At 54.6% G+C, this 7,327-nt stretch overlaps 1 non-coding gene across 1 annotated transcript; it reads right to left on the bottom strand.

Annotated features, from left to right (window-relative positions):
- Positions 1-908: 908 nt before the first annotated feature.
- Positions 909-1,044, bottom strand: LOC123324356. The gene has a single exon (XR_006539754.1). It is a non-coding gene; the product is annotated as a U4 spliceosomal RNA (small nuclear RNA).
- Between the last annotated feature and the right edge of the window lie 6,283 nt (positions 1,045-7,327).

Below are 7,327 nucleotides of genomic sequence, written 5' to 3'. Positions count from 1 at the left end.
CCCAGCTTGTGGTCACTCTCCCATCACCCCATCTCGGTGAGCACAGAGTTGGCCCCTGCCCTTGGGTGGTCTCTCCCAGCTTCTCCCAGATTGGGTACCCCTCCACTGCCCCCTCATCCACGGTGACCAGCCTCTGCTCAAATTCTCCCACTGAAGCAAACCCACCCTTGCAGACATCTTGAAAGTAATGTCCACTTCCACCAGCCACCGTCACTGCACTGCCCCCGGTGGGACACCAGGCACCCACCCACCCCCAAGGGTGGACACCGTGTGTGTGCTGGGCGCAGCCAGATGGAGTGAGTCGGCCACTCCTACACGACAGTCCCCACCCTATGGTCTAAAGTGGCACAGGATCCAGTCCTTCCTCCCCGAGGCAAGGGTCCCTGTGAAGTGCCTGTTCTCCAGACTCTCATCTCCCCAGTCCCTGCCCCCCCGCTCTGCGCAGGTGAGGGCTTCAGAGGGGACCTTAGCATCACACTGTCCTCACTCAGCAACAGGCCAGACTGGCTCCCTTGCATCACGCCCCATGCCCCACCTATGGAGAGAAATGCTTCCAGCCTGTCCCTCCCCAACTCCCAGCTTTACCTCTCAGATACAATCATGTTCACCTCTATTAGATGTTCTTCTGCTCTTCACCCTACATATTTCCAAAGAATAGGTTTATACTTTGTCATGATTAATTCTGTGTGTCACCTTGACCAGCCCATGGTACCCAGTTGTTTGCTCAAACACCAATCTAGATGTCACTATGAAGGAATTTTTTATTTTTTTAAAGATTTCATTTATTCATTTGAGACACAGAGATACAGAGAGAGAGAGCATGAGCAGTGGGAGAGGCAGAGGGAGAAGGAGAAGCAGATTCCCCGCTGAGCCAGGAGCCCGATGTGGGGCTCGATCCCAGGACCCTGGGATCATGACCCGAGCCAAAGGCAGACGCTTAACCATCTGAGCCACCCAGGCGCCCCATGAAGGAATTTTTTTAATTAGCAATAATCGCGCCTCGGATAAACCTCATTGGCTACGATACTGCCACTGCGCAAAGCTTGAAGGAATTTTTTTAAATGAAAGCGGAAGACCTTCCATAATGTGGGTGGGCCTCACCCAATCAGTTGAAAGATTGAAGAGGAAAGACTGGGAAAGAGGGAATCCTGCTCCTTTTGGCCTTTGGACTCAAGCTGACACATCAACTCTTCCCTGGCTCTCCAGCCTGCCCTGCAGATTTCAGACTTGCAAGCCCTCACAATCACCTTAACCAATTCCTTAAAATAATTATTTCTCCCTTTATCTCTATATTCACATCCTGTTGATTCTGTTTCTCTGGAGAACCCTGTCTAATACACAGCCTTGTTGTGGGCAGCCTCTGAAATGGTCCCCAGTGACTCCCAACTCCTGGTGTGCATGCCCTTGAGCCATTCCCTCCCCTTGAATGTGGGAGGGACCTAGTGATGGATTCTAATAGAGACAGTATGGCAGGTGTAATGGGATGCACGTCTAAGATTAGGTTACAGAAAGACCTCCATTTGCTCACCCTCTCTTGTGCTCTTTCTGGAGTCAGAACCTTCCCTCTAAGGGAATGCAGCAGCTGCAGTGTGAGTTACCCTATGGAGAGGCCCTTGTGACAAGGACTAGAGGGAGGCCTCTAGCCAACAGCCTTTAGGGATTTGAATCCTGGCAACAGTGCTGTGAGTGAGGTGGGTACTTCCCTAGTGAGGCCTTCAGGAGACTGCAGACTCAGTTGATGCCCTGTGAGAGATCTGTAGTTAGAAGACCCCACTGTCCTGAGCCTGGATTCCCAACCCACTCAAACGGTGGGGTAATAAACATTTTTTAGTTGAAGGTCTGTTGTTTTGGGCCCGTACACTTTGGGGTGACTCACTTCACTGGGATAGGAAACTAACACACCCCTGTTCCTTTACATTTAGACCTTATCTGCTGAATATTGCTGTTTCCCACTGTTTTCCCTTCCCATTCCTCCCAACACAGCCATATCAAAATTTGGGTAAAATTAGTGCCCAAGCCTCACAGGGTAATGACCATGTAAAGGAAATTTACTTCTGAGCTAAAGAGTGCATCCTGATGATACTACTATGTTCTCCATCCATTTTTCCCAGAGTTGGTTATTGCCTTGCTTTTATTTATTTATTTTTAAAAAGTTTAGTTTTCTATGTACCATTTCACAATTCAAGTGCTCAAACAGAATTTTTAAATGCCATCAATACTTTTCCAAAAGCTCAAATGTGTCAGATAATCTACTGTTTTCATTTTCCTTTCCTTATGACATCTCCCCCCAGGACCCTTGATCTGTCATCTAGAGTCCTGGCTCCCTAGATCTGCAGCACACCCACCACTCTGTGGCTTCCCTTCACCTTCTCTGGGGCTGTGCAACCTATGTCCCATATTCCATGGTTTCTCTGTGCAACGTGCCACCGAAACACAGGCCTAACTGCTCCCCAAGAAAGAGAACATATTCCAGTCTTTATAGGTCTGAAATATCCACATAATTTCCCGATAGTTGGCTGATGGAGTTTTTAGGTGCAGGGTCCTGGTTCCCTTCCAGACACTGGCGGGGGTGGGGCACCTTGAAGTGTCTCCCAGCCATCCAGAGATCGGATGCCATTGGAATTCTCCTTCCTTTTATATGGTTTGCCCACAGTTTGGAAGCTTGTAGGCTTTTCTTTTTGTCTCCAGTGTCTTGAATTTTCCAAAGTTGTGTCTTCTTGTGGGTCTTTCTTTTCCACGGGACGGGGTAGGGAGGGAACACTGTCTTCCTGCGTGCTCACTCTTCATTGCTGGAACTTTTCTTGTGTTACTGTCATGTTGTTCATGTAGGACTTCCTGAACGGACCTGCTAACATCCCACCTTCCTTCTGCTACTCTACATGTTTTTGTCTTTTCATCTTATTTTATCAGAGGTTTTCTCCACTCTATCCTTCTGCCTTTCTGTTGATTTTTAACATTTAGATGATTATATTTTGAATTGTCAGTAATATTGCTTATTTTCGGAATGCTACTTTTGTTGTGATGCCCTCTTTTGTTCCACGGAGGCACCATCTTACCCAAGCCTGATAACGTTCACACATTAAGCCTTTCTTCCCCTGATCCCCTAAATTTGGACTCACACCTTTAATCTTGTTGATATCAATAGTAGCTAACACCAGACATTATCCCATCACTTTGCCCATTTCCCAGATGAGAAACTGAGGCATAGAAAGAGTGTGTGCCCTGCTTAGTCTCATAATCTGTCAGAAATTAGGCCAGACTCATAGGTAGTGGGGTCCCTTCCGAGCCTGGATTCTGACCATTGGGCCATCCTGCCCCCAGCTGGGGCCAGCTAGAAACACCGAGCCCTTCACTCCTGCACATCCAGCTGGCAGGATGGATGAATCTTCATGGTTCTCCTGGCAACATTCCCTTTGCACTGGTCTCCCTGAGGCCCACTCTCTACCTCTCCAGAACACAGGTCCTTCTAGCCAGCCTAGAGGGACACAGGGGCGGGGCCAGGGACCCGTACAGAGGCTGGGAAGTGGTAGTGATCCTTGTGCAGAGCATCACCGAGCTGGGAAGGACGCTCTGTGTCCCATTGCACTGTCCATGCCTGGCGTCGTCTGTCACTCGGGGAGAGGATGGGGAGCTCAACAGTAAGGCTCAGATGACAGGGAAGCTACCGTTTGTTGAGAGCGTCCCATGTGCCAGGACCTGCCCCTTCATTCCCCTTCCTGGCCTGAGCATATCAGTCCCCAAGCGGACATTTACAGATGAGGATACTGAGGCCTGTGGGCACCAAGTAACTTGCCCAGAGCCTCACAGAAATCAGCTAAGATGCTCTCCCCTTAACAAACACTTGTGATTTGAAACCAGCTCTGAGTCTCCTAGCCCCTGAGCTGGGAAGGAGCTGGCTGAGGTCGGGTCAGGGGGTGCATGACTGTGCCTTTGGGGAAGGCCCCGACACAAGGATCTCTTGGCTCTTCTTGGGTCTTAGAGAGAGGTGCAGCTTCTGAGGATGCTGCCCTGGGTGCCAGTGGTTGGGAGGAGCCTGCCTTTTGTCACTTGCCCGCTGGACCCAGGACCTAACATGAGATGCCCTGGGCAGCCAGGTCCAGCCCAAGATCCTGAACTGGAAAAGGGTTGGGAAGAAGCAGATGGGTGTCTTGTTGGGGGCTGATGATTGTGCTTGTGGGGCGTTGGGAGAGCTGCGTTTGATGTGCTTCAGTCTAAGCAGCTGTCACCTTCCAGGGGAGCAGAGCGGGGCTCAGGACAGAGCTCTCATCCTGTGGGACTTCTCACCCGCTCCAGCCTCTGTGTCCTGGTTTTGAAGCAGGACCAGTACGCAAGGGCTCCTAGAACCTCACAGTGGGCCCGGGTGACACAAGATACCTGCCTCCCTCCGAGGTCCTGGATCCCGGAGGCAGGGACCCCTGCATGCCCTGTGCATGCACCCCCTGACCTCACCGGCCAGCCCCTCGTTTCCCCTGGGAGAGGCTAGGGGACTGTGGAGCAGGTTGCTGCCAGCCAGGGGTTGAGAGGCCAGAAGACATGGAGTCCTCCCCGGATACAGAAACACGGACTAAAGAAGGGTCTGTCCTCTGGGGTATGTTTTCTTGATCAAAGCAGAGGCACTAATGCAGGGGAAGCTCTGGGCACTAGGAACATCCCACCCTGCCACCGAGGTGGGACCAGGCCTGGGCACAGGTCAGCCAGTGAGCTGTGTGTCAGAGCCTGGCCCGCTTTCCTCTATTATACACCTCCAGACAAACTTCCAGAGGAGCCAACTCTCTGAGATCCTGCTGTGGTCCGACTGTCACCCTGGCAGGGGTCACACTTTCCAGCCTGGAGGTCGGGACTCTCTTTCCTCCTCCAGGCCCCCTGGGCCCCTTCCCTCCCCTGGAAAACCCCCCACCCTGCCCCCAAGCCCCTGACACTCCCCACAACCTCCCTCAGACCCCCAAAGTCCCTGCATCCCTCCAAAGTCCCCACATCCTCCCCACAGCCCCCCACAGTCCCCACAGGTCCCACACAGTCCCCCACAATACCCCCACGCCCCCCAAAAGACCCCACAGTCCACCACAGCCCCCTGCAGTCCACCAGGCCTAAAAGAAACTCAGACCCACTCTCACCAGGCCAAGAACCCAGCTGCTGTCCACTGTAAGCCCTTTCCTGTTGTACTTCTGGGGACATGAGGGAGGGTTTAGGGCTCAAGGGAGCGGGTTTTACCTGGATTCTCTAGTGAGCCTTTCAGACTCAAATGGGTGTTTGGGATCCCCTAAAGGAAAAGTGTCCATGCACGTGTGCAAGGTGGTCTTCTCCCTGCGTTTACTCACTGCTCATGGAACGAGATTCGGGAGGGAAGGGCTGGCGTCAGGACCAGAACCCGGAAGCACACCGTTGTGGCATTTTCTCCCAAGCTCTCTGCCCAGTGGACTTCCGCCCCCTGCCCGTGCCCACGTCGGGACGGTGGCCCCCGGTGCCCACGTGGCTCTCGCAGCCTCCGGCCATCAGGACCCAGAACGCAGAGCTGGACCAACGTCAACCTGAGCAACATTCCAGCAAGCCGCTGTCTTGCGCCGCGGCCAATCTCAACGAGTCCCTGGGTTGTTTTCCAAGAGCCATGAGCTCAAAGGCCCTTTGGGCTGTCTGTGAGGGCGTCCGACCCTCCATGCCGGGCCTGTCCCTGGGCCTCCACGGCCTGCTGTTGGCTCTAGCAGGTCCCAAACTCGGAAAGCCTCAGTTCCCTCCCCCATAAGATGGAGAGGGTAGAACAGCTCGGAACTCAGCAGGAGCGAGGATTTCGGTGGGCGGTCCACGGAGGGACCTGGCGCAGAGCATCCTCTGGGAGATGTGTACTGAGCTGACACCAGGCCCTTAGCAAGCGAAGCAGGTTCTGGGTGAGGAGAGCACCCCCAGAGGTGGGAATCGTACACAACGGGGGGACTGAAACCCCTCCTCGGCTACCGCATCCTCACCGATCGCAGCAATTGGCCTTCCTCACAAGTGCAGACCCCAGCGCGACTCCGTGCCCTTCGGGGACACCTGTGATGGGAAGACTGGGGAATACACGGTCCTGGGGCAGCTGCCAGCCCCTCTCTCTCCTCCTGCCCCACAGACAAACCTCACCTGCTCTGCAGAGCCCACCTCCCACATGCTCCATGCTTCTCTGAGACCCCAGTGCTGGACACCTGCAGGGTCCCAGGGGCACCCCGCCTGCCGTGGGGGGAGTTCACCCCCATGGGCCAACCCCCAGCCAATGGAGACACAAAGCAACGGATAAATACATCTTCTCCTGGTCTGAGGTCTCAGAAGAGCCCGGGGTGGGCACCACCTGCCCACAGCCTTTCCTGGGGCAACATGTCTGTGTTCCGACTTTCCCCTTCTGTTCACAGCCCCGCCCAGTCCTCCATCGCAGCTCCCGGGGACCGCTTCCATGCGCACCCGCACACACTAAGATGACACTGATTAAGTCTTGGGATGTTGGGGTGTGACCCTTGCAAGCTCTCGGTAGCCTGGAAGGAGGAGGATGAACAGGGAGCCCCCACATTCTACATCTCCTGCCTTTCTCCCAGGTGGGACAGTGGGCCTCTCCAGGTCTCTGTCCTCCCATCCAGCCAGGACCACACCTATGACCTCGGGCAGGATTCTCATGCCACCTTGGTGCTGAGGCCCTGGGCTGCCTTCTCAGGGAGTATTTCCCGGAAGAAGACTGGGGTGCTAGGAGCTTAGGGGTCTGGGGGCACAGAGCATCCAGCGTGGGCATGCCGTGGGGTCCAGGCACCTATGGCAGCTCACGTCTAATGCCCATGTCTCTCTGCTTTGAGTCATGGGCACTGTCCCCCATGTCCCCACCCCTGGCCCCAAGCCTGAGAGCAGGGTCTCTGCCGGCAGTGGTCTGCCCCCACCACCCCTGGCTGCATCAGGTTCTCTCTGACAAGCCCCGCCGGGCCCGCTGTGGAGACTCGGGTGTGCTGAGCCAGGAGCCCCGCGGACCGGGGGAGTTCAGGGCTGCAGCCCACTGCCCGTCCGTGTCAGGCTAGAACCTACAGCTCCAGGAGGAAGCATCTCAGAAAACCCAGAGCCAGGCAGGGACGCACAGGATGGCCAGACTTAGCAAATAAAAATACAGGCCACCCCGCTAGATAAAAGGTCAAACAGTCAATGAATACTTTTTTAGTACGGGGTCGTCCACCCTAGAATCGGGTCCCCTGCTGCCCAGCCTCACACCAGCCCCGGGCCGGGGTCTCCTGGGCTCAGGAGAAGCCCTCTCACGGACCAAACTGGGACCTGGAGTTCTCACAGATCAGCTAAAGGAAAAGATGAGTTTTCAAAAGACTCGAAT

Source organism: Neomonachus schauinslandi, chromosome 3 (genome assembly GCF_002201575.2).
Source record: "Neomonachus schauinslandi chromosome 3, ASM220157v2, whole genome shotgun sequence".
Lineage (NCBI taxonomy): Eukaryota > Metazoa > Chordata > Mammalia > Carnivora > Phocidae > Neomonachus > Neomonachus schauinslandi.
This window is presented reverse-complemented; position numbering and strand designations above follow the sequence as displayed.